Below are 14631 nucleotides of genomic sequence, written 5' to 3'. Positions count from 1 at the left end.
GTTTTGTCAGCTAGTCCGCTAGATGCATTATAAACCAAGCCTTGGTTGGTGGTGGACATATGATGCGGCGTCAGTGGTGTGAGCAGGCCCCTGGCTTGTATTATGTTAATAGGGGATGGGGACACATCCCTGTTTACACATATCACAGTGAAGTTACACTGTACGCAGACTACCACTGAGGGAACACAACTCAGATGAAAGGCCTGTCAGCAGCACACTTCACACAGGCATCCCCTCTGTTTTCTGTGTGCTGTTTTAATGTCACTGAGTGCAAGATGAACAAGCACTTTTACGTCCACCTTTGTGATTGTATTTATAATATTCATGTTAATAGATCATGTGATATTATAGATATAGCATTTCTAAACTTGCTACCTATTTCATGTCCCCTCTCCTTTTCCTGAGAGTGAGGTTTAGCTAGATCTTAAACTCATCCTAAACTGATCTTAAACTGATTTTAAACTGATTTTAAACTGATTTTAAACTGATCGTAAACTGATTTTTAAACTGATCGTAAACTGATTTTAAGCTGATTTTAAACTGATTTTAAACTGATCGTAAACTGATTTTAAGCTGATCCTAAACTGATCTTAAACTGATATTAAGATGATCCTGAAATTATCCTAAACTGACCCTAAACTGATCTTAAACTGATCAATCAACCAAATGTATTCACAATGCCATATTTACATCAATAGATGTCACATAGTGCTGTACAGAAACCCAGCCTAAAACCCCAAACGACAAGCAATGCAGATGCAGAAGCACGATCTTTATCATAGATTTATGTATACAGTAAAATATAATTTTGGAGACCATTGTTTAATGGTATAGTTCCAGTATCCATAAACCATCATCAGTATTCACTGTAGATAAGTCCTGTCTGTGCAAAGTTACCAGAGTGTGACGGGACACCATAGTCATACAATACAGTTGTGTGTGTGTTTAGGAACTCCTGTTCAGTCTCTGCTCCAGAGCTATAGTCGACTGTGACACCGGCAGACAGGAAGCAGATGAATAAATAAGAAGCCTGTAATTGGCCTACATGAAATATTTAAATCATGTGCTTGTTTACTAAAAGCATCCTGAACTCCAAATTGAAGCATCAACCACCCGTGATGATATGACATGTTCCATTAATGCAAGATCAACTGTGTGTGTGTGTGTGTGTGTGTGTGTGTGTGTTAAGGAGATATAGGGGGGAGTGGGGTAGGGATATAGAGGAGGGAGCGGGGTAGGGAGATAGAGGGGGAGTGGGGTAGGGAAATAGAGGAGGGAGTGGGGCAGGGAAATAGAGGGGGAGTGGGGCAGGGAGATACAGGGGGAAGTGGGGTTGGGAGATATAGGGGGAGTGGGGTAGAGATATAGAGGAGGGAGTGGGGCAGGGACATAGAGGGGGAGTTGGGTAGAGATATAGAGGAGGGAGTGGGGCAGGGACATAGAGGGGGAGTGGGGTAGAGATATAGAGGAGGGAGTGGGGCAGGGACATAGAGGGGGAGTGGGGCAGGGAGATACAGGGGGAAGTGGGGTTGGGAGATATAGGGGGAGTGGGGTAGAGATATAGAGGAGGGAGTGGGGCAGGGACATAGAAGGGGAGAGATATAGAGGAGGGAGTGGGGCAGGGACATAGAGGGGGAGTGGGGTAGAGATATAGAGGAGGGAGTGGGGTAGAGATATAGAGGAGGGAGTGGGGCAGGGACATAGAAGGGGAGTGGGGTAGGGAGATACAGGGGGAAGTGGGGTTGGGAGATAGAGGGGGGAGTGGGGTAGGGAGATTTATTTAACCAGGTAGGCTAGTTGAGAAAAGTTCTCATTTACAACTGCGACCTGGCCAATATAAAGTAAAGCAGTGTGACACTTACAACAACACAGAGTAACACATGGAATAACATGGAATAAGCAATAAAAAAGCCAATAACACAATAAACAAGTTAATGACACAGTAGAAAAAAAAAAGTCTATATACAGTGTGTGCAAAAGGCATGAGGAGGTAGGCAATAAATAGGCCATAGGAGAGATTACAATTTAGCAGATTAACACTGGAAGGATAAATGAGCAGATGATGATGTGCAAGTAGAGATACTTGTGTGCAAAAGAGCAGAAAAGTAAATAAAAGCAGTATGGGGATGAGGTAGGTAGATTGGGGTGGGCTATTTTCAGATGGGCTATGTACAGCTGCAGCGATCGGTTAGCTGCTCAGATAGCTGATGTTTAAAGTTAGTGAGGGAAATAGAAGTCTCCAGCTTCAGCGATTTTTGCAATTCGTTCCAGTCATTGGCAGCAGAGAACTGGAAGGAAAGGCGGAGATATAGGGAGATATAGGGGGGAGTGGGGTTGGGAGACAAAGTGAAGGGGTGGAGAAGATGGACCAATCTAAACTGTCTTTATTCTTCATTAGTTTACTCTCTCTGTCTCAATCTCTCATAAAGTGTATCATGAGTGTGAGCCAATCAGCCTGCTTGTATACTTTAGATCAGAACTTTGACTCTGTCACGCCCTGACCATAGAGAGCCTTTTATTCCCTATGTTGGTAAGGTCGGGGTGTGACTAGGGTGGGTTATCTAGGTTATTGTATGTCTATGTTGGCCTGGTATGGTTCCCAATCAGAGGATGCTGTTAATATTTAGGCAGCCATTTCCCCACTGTGTTTTGTAGGATCTTGTTTGTGTGTAGTGGCCTGTGAGCACTCCATGACTTCACATTTAGTTGAGCTCTTTACTGTTTGTTTTTTTCATTTTAACTAAATATGTGGAACTCTACGTACGCTGCGCCTTGGTCCGACATTCATTATAACGATCGTGTCAGACTCTGTGTTTGTTATATAATAGGATATGTGTCTGTACCTGTAACATAGATGACTGCCCCCACCAGGATCTTCCAGTTCTATTTCAGTTCCTTACACACGGTATACTGTCTGGGTTTCTCACTTTGCTGGTTGTGTTTGCTGAGGTATGGAGAGAAGGAGGTAAGACAGGAGGATGAGGAAGGAGTTTGGAAAGATGCCCATTGGAAGGAAATCACCTGTAGCTAGATGCTATGTGCCAGATATGTTGTGTTAGTGATGAATTATTAACCTGGCAAAGACTGCAGTACCATGGACAGCTCACACTCATCACAACAAGTAGCACCAAATGCCATCTGTACAATCAATTCTACCATATTTGCATTTTGTCTCTGTGTGTGAGTGGGTGTGAGACTAATATGCAGGGTTATGAGAGGAGGGTTGACATAAGGACATGTCATGTTGATGAATCATGTTGGTGCAGCAGCAGCCCTGCAGGGACCAGAGAACCAGAGAACCAGAGCACCAGAGGACCAGAGCGCCAGTGGTCTAGCATCAGACGGATATGTGTTTCCACCCCCAGGGAAAAGGGATCTGATCCTACAAGGGACTAGTCATTGATCCCATAGGGGACAGGTCTTTAAACCCACAGGGACTGCTGCTGTAATTCTGGAGGGAGGAGAGAGGAGCACTGACTGTCTGAATCCCTGGAAGACATCAGGGTCATGACTCAATCTGCACCAACCCCGCTCAGCAGAACAAAACTGGGTTAGACAGAGGGAGAAAGATGGGGGGGGGGGGCAGGGGCAGCCGTAAGGTGCCCCAGATACTGTGTGCCTCATTTCATGAAGTGTGTGTGGAGGAATAGGGTGGTTGGAGGAATGGCAAGATGAAGAGGTTAGTCTAGATACGAGGTGCTGACACACACACAGACACACAGAGAGGCGTACACACACACACACACATACACTCACATACACATTCACACACCAGAAAATATTTAAGGCCCTTAAGCTGGTTTAATGTTTAACACGTTTCATCTTTCTCAGAGGGAGAGTGGAGGCAGAGAGAGAGAGCGAGAGAGAACAGGAGAAAGAAGGAGCGAGGTATCCTCAGAGGACAAAATAGCACATTTAGATCCTTCCTAAAGTCTCTGTGTGTTGTGAGAGAGAGAGAGAGAGAGAGAGAGAGTGGTAGGAACAGACCTGCTATTATAAGTAATACTAGCTCACCTCAGCTCTTTTAAAGAGATGCATCAGTGCAGTGTCTGGGAGCCGCAGTCCACCCAGCTAACAAGGAACATTCCCATAACATAAGGAAAAGTTTCTTTCTGTTTCCCATTCAGATTTACTGCATGATTTACTGCATGATTTACTGCATGATTTACTCTATGATTTACTGCATGAATATGCAACAAATAAACTTGTTGCAGGTAAAAATCATTGCGTGTATAAAATATACTTTTTCGCATAGGTTTTCAAGTAACGAAGAAAAATAGAAAGTTCAATGTGTTTCCTTCGCATTTTCAACTTTACAGATAGTTTTGTGACAAAAAGTGTTGCGTTAAATAGAAAATGTGCCTCCTCTAGTCTTGGCATGTGAGCTCTATTCAGCAGCAGGCAGATACAGTGTGGGTAGGCTGGGCGGGTAGATTAGTCTACATGATGAGATTATTATGGATGAGAAGAATTTCTTTATTTGTCAAACAGCAGTCATCATGTCACAATAATCAGACCCTCGATATTTATTGGAAAGGAGCATCAAGCATCAAGATCACCACCCTGTGAATTTCATCATGAGTTATTTCATCTGTAGCCTAATAAACTGCATGGTTTCCAGAGTTGTCGTGGGAGGACCACACACCATGTCATCGTGTGACTCCAAGTTTACTTCAATATGATGGTTGTTATATCAATATTTGCGCATAAAGGAGTTTCCACCACCATTTCTCGCATACTTATTTTACAGGCAGATCCCACCATGTCGAACGAACGAATGATCTGTCGCCATTTATAAAACTGCACCGAAACGTCCTGTTTTCATGACAGCTGTCAGGATTTTATTTGATATGTTATGACTTTGCCCGCATAAAAACTGTGGATGGAAATGTGGTTATTTTGTTCCAGAAATGTGATCATCATATCAAAGGAAAGCCTTCTCTTGATCTTCTAATTGTAATGACTTCAAGGAAAGCTCCCCTGGAGGTGTGAGAAGGACACTGTTCCTGCCAGAGCTACACACTGCTTTCCTAGAAACATTCTCAGAACTCATGAATATCTGGGTTAGTTTGTCTCGTCTTCCAGCCTTCTTTTGTCTGGCCCTATCTGCTTCTAACACAAATCCTGCAAATACCAAACAGACAAGCGTTTCTTCAAATGAGTACCTAAACCACCAGAAATGTTCTTGGGAAATTGAAGAAGATGACATTGAAGAAGATTGCTGCAGCACAGTATCCTGCAGAACATTGGTCTGCAGCCTACAGCTCCCTCGCTATTCTTAGTACCAACTCCCTCTCCAGATGGAATTAAACACAGAAAAGAGTCAAGTGACAGAGAAGATAAAGGTTGAAACAGTCTACAATTATAAGTAGCTGTTAAACACAGATCTAGTATTGATGTCATCCTGTTACCTTACAGGGGCTATGTTCTTGTGTTGGTGCATCTGTGTGCGTACATTAGTTGTGTGTTTGTAGGTATAACGATGTGTTTAAGACATGTTTACAAAGGCTTGTTCCATGTGCTCCCACAGTGGAAACATCTCTCATGTTTCTGAGTTTGTATTCTGTCTATCAGTACTCTACTCTCTGTTTGAGAGGCACTAGGACTCACCTACACACACACACACACACACACACAGTCCCAGTTTTCACCTTGTCACCCAGACCTGTTTGTTTCTCTATTCAGCTTTCCATCTGTGAACTCTCCCCTCTTTAATCTCTTGCTTCCCATCACTCACCCTCTCTCTTCTTTCCTCTTCTGTTGTCTTCACTCGTTTAATCTCCTTCCCTCTCTATCTTCTCTCTTCACGGCTTTCCCGCTATGTTATGCTATCTGCAACCCCACCCAATGTCTCTCTCTCTCTCTCAATTCAATTCAATTCAATTCAAGGGCTTTATTGGCATGGGAAACACATGTTAACATCTCTGTCTGTGTGTCTCTCCCTCTCTCCCTTTCTCCCTTCATCTCTCCCTTCCTGCCTCCCTCCTTCACTTAATCTCTCCTTTCATCTCTGCTGCCCTATCTCCCCCTCTTTCTCTTTCCTTTTGTTGGAGCTGTACCCTGTAGACCTGTGTGAGTTGTATTCTATTCCTCTGTCATTGGCAGCGGGAGTATGCGCATATTTAGACTAGCGCCTGTATTTGTCTGACTGACCTCCGTCCGGTTCCCTGTGCATGCTGCCTGTTTCCAGCCATCTCACCACTGAATAACAGGCTTCCCAATACAACTCCATTACTGTGTGATCTGTACATATCATTACCACCATAGCTGGCCAATAGAGGAGGAAGCCAATAGGCAGAATGTTCTAGGCTGGGAGTCTGGCGGGGAAATGCGTTTTCTCTTCCACTCCTTCCAAAGCCGCGGGAAGATATCCCCTTCATAATAAAACATTGCATGCTTCTATAATCACATTTCCGTAGTGGCATACAGTTGAGCAGACTTGTTTTTTAAAGATTTCCCCATGTAGGGATTTTTTTTGCAGGATCTGGAAATGTTTTTGCCTTTTATAATTGCATTTCTTGACTTTCCAAAATAAGTCTATGCAAATCAAATCAAATCAAATGTATGTATCAAATATAGCCCTTCGTACATCAGCTGATATCTCAAAGTGCTGTACAGAAACCTAGCATAAAACCCCAAACAGCAAGCAATGCAGGTGTAGAAGCACGGTGGCTAGGGAAAACTCCCTAGAAAGGCCAAAACCTAGGAAGAAACCTAGAGAGGAACCAGGCTATGTGGGGTGGCCAGTCCTCTTCTGGCTGTGCCGGGTGGAGATTATAACAGAACATGGCCAAGATGTTCAAATGTTCATAAATGACCAGTATGGTCGAATAATAATAAGGCAGAACAGTTGAAACTGGAGCAGCAGCACGGCCAGGTGGACTGGGGACAGCAAGGAGTCATCATGTCAGGTAGTCCTGGGGCATGGTCCTAGGGCTCAGGTCCTCAGAGAGAGAGAAAGAAAGAGAGAAGGAGAGAATTAGAGAACGCACACTTAGATTCACACAGGACACCGAATAGGACCGGAGAAGTACTCCAGATATAACAAACTGACCCTAGCCCCCCCGACACATAAACTACTGCAGCATAAATACTGGAGGCTGAGACAGGAGGGGGCAGGAGATGCAACTCACTGCCCTTGTTTGTTAGAATCTTAATATCACAGACATAACTGGAGTAATAACATTGCCCTTCTCCCAACAGTAGGGCCTGCTTCAGTTCCTTCTCCCAACAGTAGGGCCTGCTTCAGTTCCTTCTCCCAACAGTGGGGCCTGCTTCAGTTCCTTCTCCCAACAGTAGGACCTGCTTCAGTTCCTTCTTCCAACAGTAGGACCTGCTTCAGTTCCTTCTCCCAACAGTAGGACCTGCTTCACTTCCTTCTCCCGACAGTAGGGCCTGCTTCAGTTCCTTCTCCCGACAGTAGGACCTGCTTCACTTCCTTCTCCCGACAGTAGGACCTGCTTCAGTTCCTTCCCCGACAGTAGGACCTGCTTCAGTTCCTTCTCCCGACAGTAGGACCTGCTTCAGTTCCTTCTCCCGACAGTAGGGCCTGCTTCAGTTCCTTCTCCCAACAGTAGGGCCTGCTTCAGTTCCTTCTCCCAACAGTAGGGCCTGCTTCACTTCCTTCTCCCAACAGTAGGGCCTGCTTCAGTTCCTTCTCCCAACAGTAGGGCCTGCTTCAGTTCCTTCTCCCGACAGTAGGACCTGCTTCAGTTCCTTCTCCCGACAGTAGGACCTGCTTCAGTTCCTTCTTCCGACAGTAGGACCTGCTTCAGTTCCTTCTTCCGACAGTAGGACCTGCTTCAGTTCCTTCTTCCGACAGTAGGACCTGCTTCAGTTCCTTCTGTGCCGTGCTCAGTTGATAATCAAACCAGCAATTGCCTCGAAACTTAACCTAAACTATACCAACACTAATTTCACACATATAACAGATGAAATAAATAACGTCAAGTATGATCAGGGAGAAAGTGAGAGAATAGATGAGTTTATGAGTGATGGGAAACGAATGATGCATAGTTATGTAATCATCAATTGTGAATGAAGAACCGGACGGGCCATTCTATTGTACCGGTATATTCTAATTACTATCTCTAAATAGTATGGACCCTGCATCAGTCCACTAAATCCAAGCCATTTTATCAGTCAACTCTGGCCTACTTGGAGTACAAAGTGAGAGTGTATGTAATTTACAATGGCTAGAAGACCAAGACAAATGGATGCACATGCTGCGTCAGCGCTGCTACGAGATCTGAATAAAATAACGACTCCGATGGCGGTGTAGAAATGAATCAATCATCACTGATGATTACTCTTCTGATTCTGAGCCTCAGCCTGAATAATCTACTCCTTCGAGGCCTAAGTGCAACAAAAAGAACAGAACGGTGTGCACTGAGCAGGTGCCGCTCCACTAGTAAATGAAACAAAAAGAACAGAACGGTGTGCACTGAGCAGGTGCCGCTCCACTAGTAAATGAATCAAAAAGAACAGAACGGTGTGCACTGAGCAGGTGCCGCTCCACTAGTAAATGAATCAAAAAGAACAGAACGGTGTGCACTGAGCAGGTGCCGCTCCACTAGTAAATGAATCAAAAAGAACAGAACGGTGTGCACTGAGCAGGTGCCGCTCCACTAGTAAATGAAACAAAAAGAACAGAACGGTGTGCACTGAGCAGGTGCCGCTCCACTAATAAATGAAACAAAAAGAACAGAACGGTGTGCACTGAGCAGGTGCCGCTCCACTAGTAAATGAAACAAAAAGAACAGAACGGTGTGCACTGAGCAGGTGCCGCTCCACTAGTAAATGAAACAGTGAGATAGGAGAGAGGAAGGACGGCACTGCTTAGGTAGAACAAGCAAGTGACAATGCTACAGGGCCGATTATCAGCACAAATGTCGACACTGAGTAAGCGGGCTCTAGATCTCAAGAAAAAAGGTGCGGGGACCTGTGCATATATGTGAACAACAGCTGGTGCACAATATCTAATTAAGTCTCGAAGTGTTGCTCACCTGAGGTAGAGTATCTCATGATAAGCTGTAGACCATAATATCTACAGTACCTAGAGTTTTCATCTGTATTTTTCATAGCTGTCTACATACCACCGCAGACCGATGCTGGCAATAAAACCGCACTCAATGAGCTGTATACCACCATAAGCAAACAGGAAAACGCTCATTCGGAGGTGACGCTCCTAGTGGCCAGGGACTTTAATGCAGGGAAACTTAAATCAATTGTACCTCATTTCTATAAACATGTTAAATGTACAACCAGAGGGAAAGAAATCTAGACCACCTTTACTCCACACACAGAGACGTGTACAAAGCTCTCCGTCTCCCTTGATTTGGCTAATCTGACCGTAATTCTATTCTCCTGATTCCAGCTTACAAGCACAAATTAAAGCAGGAAGCACCAGTAACTCGGTCTATAAAAAAGTGGTCAGATGAAGCAGATGCTAAACTACAGGACTACTTTGCCAGAACAGACTGGATTATGTTCTGGGATTGTTCCGATGGCATTGAGGAGTACATCACATCCGTCACTTGCTTTATTAATAAGTGCATCGAGGACGTTCGCCCCACAGTGACTATACATACATATCCCAAACAGAAGCCATGGATTACAGGCAATGTTCGCACTGAGCTAACGGGTAGAGCTACCACTTTCAAGTAGCTGGACTCTAACCCGGAAGCTTATAAGAAATCTCACTATGCCCTCCGACGAACCATCAAACAGGCAAAGAGTCAATACAGGACTAAGATCGAATCGTACTACACCGGCTCCAACGCTCATTAGATATGGCAGGGCTTGAAAACTATTACAGACTACAAAGGGAAGCACAGCCGAGAGCTGCCCAGTGACACGAGCCTACCAGACAAGCTAAATAACCTCTATGCTCTCTTCGAGTAACACTGAAACATGCATAAGATTGTCAGTTGTTCCGGACGACTATCACGCGCTCCGCAGCCGATGTGAGTAAGAGGTCAACATTCACAAGGCCGCGGATAACCAGGACGTGTACTCCGAGCATGCGCTGACCAACTAGCAAATGTCTTCACTGACATTTTCAACCTCTCCCTGTCTGAGTCTGTAATACCAACGTGTTTCAAGCAGACCACGGTAGTGCATATGCCCAAGAACACTAAGGTAACCTGTCTAAATGACTATCAACCCGTAGCACTCACGTCGGTAGCCATGAAATGCTTTGAAAGACTGATCATGGCTCACATCAACAGCATTATCCCAGAAACCCTAGACCCACTCCAATTTGCATACCACACCAACAGATCCACAGACGATGCAATCTCTATTGCAATCCACACTGCGCTCTCACACCTGGATAAAAGGAACACCTATGTGAGAATGCTGTTCATTGACTACAGCTCAGCGATCAACACCATAGTGCCCTCAAAGCTCATCACCAAGCTAAGGACCCTGGAACTAAACACCCCCCTCTGCAACTGGATCCTGGACTTCCTGACTGGCCGCCCCCAGGTGGTAAGGGTTGGTAACAACACATCCGCCACGCTGATCCTTAACACCGGGGCCCCTCAGGGGTGCATGCTCAGCCCCCTCCTGTACTCCCTGTTCACTCATGAATGCAAGGCCAGGCATGAGTCCAACACCATTATTACGTTTGCTGATGACACAACAGTGGTAGGCCTGATCACTGACAATGATGAGACAGCCTATAGGGAGGAGGTCAAAGACCTGACCATTATGGTGCAATGACAACAACCTCTCCCTCAACGTGATCAAGACAAAGGAGATGATTGTGAGCACCAAGTCTAGATCCAAGAGGCTCCTAAATAGCTTTACCCCCCCCTTCTGGAATGATGCTGCTACTCTCTGTTATTATCTATGCATAATCACTTTAATAACTCTACCTACATGTACATATTGCCTAAATTACCTCGACACCGGTGCCCCCGCCCATTGATGTTGACTCTGAACTGGTACCCCCTGTATATAGCCCTACAATGGTTATTTACTGCTGCTCTTTAACTATTTGTTATTCTTATCTCATACTTTTTAGTAGGGATTTTCTTAAAACTGCATTATTGGTTAAGGGCTTGTAAGTAAGCATTTCACTGTTGTATTCGGCGCATGTGACAAATAAAATTTGATTTGATTTGATTGTGCATCTTGGTGGTTGGGGTATAATTATTATTATTTTTGTTTATAAAAATCATCTGTTACCGTGTTCCAACACATACCCTTTCTGTTTCATAGTTGTAACAAAGGCACACCATGAATAAAATTGATTGAACATGTGAATGTTGGTGTTTTTTAAAGTTTTTTTTACATATAGCCTGCAGTAACATAAACTAATGAAAATGCTTTTCAATTATTTGAAATAAAATAAGTATTGTATTCTAATGTTACCTTAGACCTTTATAAACACAACCAAAGTATTATTTTTGAGATAGCATATATGAAATGTTTTAATTACAGTGTTAGAATGTTGCAGTCAAAATGACTGCTCATTAGCTTGACGGGAGGTCCCTCGAGGCACAGTGGTTTTAGTGTTAATGGCTGGGATTGGAGAAAATGGAGGATTTATCAACAACATTGTAATTACTCCACAATACTAATGTACAGTGCCTTCGGAAAGTATTCAGACCCTTTGACTTTTTCCACATTTTGTTACGTTACAGCCTTTTTCTTGATTAAATGATTTTTTCCTTCATCAACCTACACACAATACCCCATAAAGACAAAGCAAGGTTTTTAGAAATGTTTGCTAATTTACATAAAGTATTCAGCCCCTTTACTCAGTACTTTGTGAAAGCACCTTTGGCAGTGACTACAGCCTTGAGTATTCTTGGTTATGATGCTACAAGCTTGGCACACCTGTATTTGGAGAGTTTCACCCATTCTTCTCTGCAGATCCTCTCAAGCTCTGTCAGGTTGGATGTGGAGCGTTGCTGCACAGATATTTTCAGGTTTCTCCAGAGATGTACGATCAGGTTCAAGTCCTGGCTCTGGCTGGGCCAGAAGATATTCTGAGACTGAATAACAGTCTTCCCAATACAACTCCATTACACTGTGATCCTACATAGCCACTCCTATGTTGTCTTGGATGTGTGCTTAGGGTCGTAGTCCTGTTGGAAGGTGAACCTGAGGTCATGAGTACTCTGGAGGAGGTTTTCATCAAGGATCGATCTGTACTTTGCTCTGTTAATCTTTGCCTTGATCCTGACTAGTCTCCCAGTCCCTGCTGCTGAAAAACATCCCCACAGCATGATGCTGTTACCACCATGCTTCACTGTAGGGATGGTGCCAGGTTTCCTCCAGACGTGACGCTTACGATTCAGGACAAAGAGTTCAATCTTGGTTTCATGAGACCAGAGAATCTTGTTTCTCATGGTCTGAGAGTCTTTAGGTGCCTTTTGGCAAACACCAAGCGGGCTGTCATGTGCCTTTTACTGAGGAGTGGCTACCGTCTGGCCACTCTACCATAAAGGCCTGATCGGTGGAGTGCCGCAGAGATGGTTATCCTTCTGGAAGGTTCTCCCGTCCCCACAGAGGATCTCTAAAGCTCTGTCAGAGTGACCACCAGGTTCTTGGTCACCTCCCTGACCAAGGCCCTTCTCCCTCGATTGCTCAGTTTGACTGGGCAGCCAGCTCTAGGAAGAGTCTTGGTGGTTCAAGCTTCTTCCATTTAAAAATGATAGAGGGCACTGAGTTTTGGGGGGCCTTCAATGCAACAGAAATGTTTTGGTACACTTGCCCAGAGCTGTGCCTCAACCAAATCCTGTCTCGGAGCTCCACGGGCAATTACGTCGATCACATGGCTTGGTTGTTGCTCTGTGGGACCTTTTATAGACTATAGACCTTTTAGACCTTATAGACTTTTTAAATATAATTTTAGCAAAATTATTTCAATTCATCAGGGGGTGCTGAAGCACCTCCAGCACCACTACTTCCCCCAGTTATGACTCCATTAATGTAAGACTGTTTTCCTCTCTTATTTATTTAAAAACATGTTGTCTCTTCTTCCGCTGCAGTGCAGAATTAGCAATCTTACCTTTAAATGAGCTTTTAATGAAAGAATGTGGCTTTATCCACACCTCCGTTCCTTTGAAGACGAGCTGTCTTTGATTCCTCACCCCATCACTCCCTCCATCCCTCCACCTTCTCCCCCAACACAGCAATACACTTTTGTGACATCATTTGAACATGACTTCCTCTCTTCCTCACTTTTTTCTCAAACTGGATTGGGTGCTACTGAATCAGGGATCCCCATGCCACATAAACATTGATGTCAATGTTTTCCAGGTCATAATATGAGAAATCAAACATATCAAGGGATTTTCTATTGACTCAGTAGAGTGGAGTAGAGTGTGATTACATACAGTCACAGTTTTATCCAACTGTGTAAGTGAATATTTGATAAGTGGCACTAGATCGGTGTAATGCTTGTTGCAGTGTTGACTGCAGATATAATGCCACATAGGATGCATATGGCTTTCTGCTGCTGTTGCTGTTCCTGTTGTTGCTGTTCCTGTTGTTGCTGTTCCTGTTGTTGCTGATGTTGCTGCTGCTGTTGCTGCTGTTGTTGCTGCTGCTGTTGCTGCTGATGTTGCTGTTGCCGCTGTTGCTGTTGCTGTTGTTGTGGTTGCTGTTGCTATTGCTGTTACTGCTGCTGCTTCTATTGCTTAGTGTGACTTTGGGCCCAGAAATGCAAGCAGCATCTTATTACTTAGTAAGGAGGAGTATAGGAGTTGATGTTGGAGAGAGTTATATTTAGCTCATAACTAAACTCAGCAAAATAATAAACATCCCTTTTTCAGGACCCTGTCTTTCAAAAATAACTCATAAAAATCCAGATAATTTCACAGATTTTCATTGTAAATGGTTTCAACACTGTTTCCCATGCTTGTTCAATGAACCATGAAACATTAATGAACATGCACCTGTGGAACTGTCGTTAAGAGACTAACAGCTTACAGACGGTAGGCAATTAAGGTCACAGTTATAAAAACTTAGGACACTAAAGAGGCCTTTCTACTGATTCTGAAATACACCAAAAGAAAGATGCCCAGGGTCCCTGCTCATCTGCGTGAACATGCCTTAGGCATGCTGCAAGAAGGCATGAGGACTGCAGATGTGCCCAGGGCAATGAATTTCAATGTCCATACTGTGAGACGCCTAAGACAGCGCTACAGGGAGATAGGACGGACAGCTGATCGTCCTGGCAGTGGCAGACAACGTGTAACAAAACCTGCATAGGATCGGTACATCCGAACATCACACCTGCGGAACAGGTACAGGCAACAACAACTGCCCGAGTTACTCCAGGAACTCACAATCCCTCCATCAGTGCTCAGACTGTCTGCAATATGCTGAGAGAGGCTGGACTGAGGGCTTGTATGCCTGTTGTAAGACAGGTTTTCACCAGACATCACCTGCAACAACGTTGCCTATTGGCACAAACCCACCGTCACTGGACCAGACAGGACTGGCAAAAAGTGCTCTTCACTGACGAGTCGCAGATGTGTCTCACCAGGGGTGATGGTCGGATTCGCGTTTATCGTTGAAGGAATGAGCGTTACACCGAGGCCTGTACTCTGGAGCGGGATCGATTTGGAGGTAGAGGGTCCGTCATGGTCAGGGGCGGTGTGTCACAACATC

The sequence above is a fragment of the Oncorhynchus tshawytscha genome, linkage group LG03 (genome assembly GCF_018296145.1).
Source record: "Oncorhynchus tshawytscha isolate Ot180627B linkage group LG03, Otsh_v2.0, whole genome shotgun sequence".
Classification (NCBI taxonomy): Eukaryota; Metazoa; Chordata; class Actinopteri; order Salmoniformes; family Salmonidae; genus Oncorhynchus; species Oncorhynchus tshawytscha.
Note: the sequence above shows the minus strand (reverse complement) of the source record.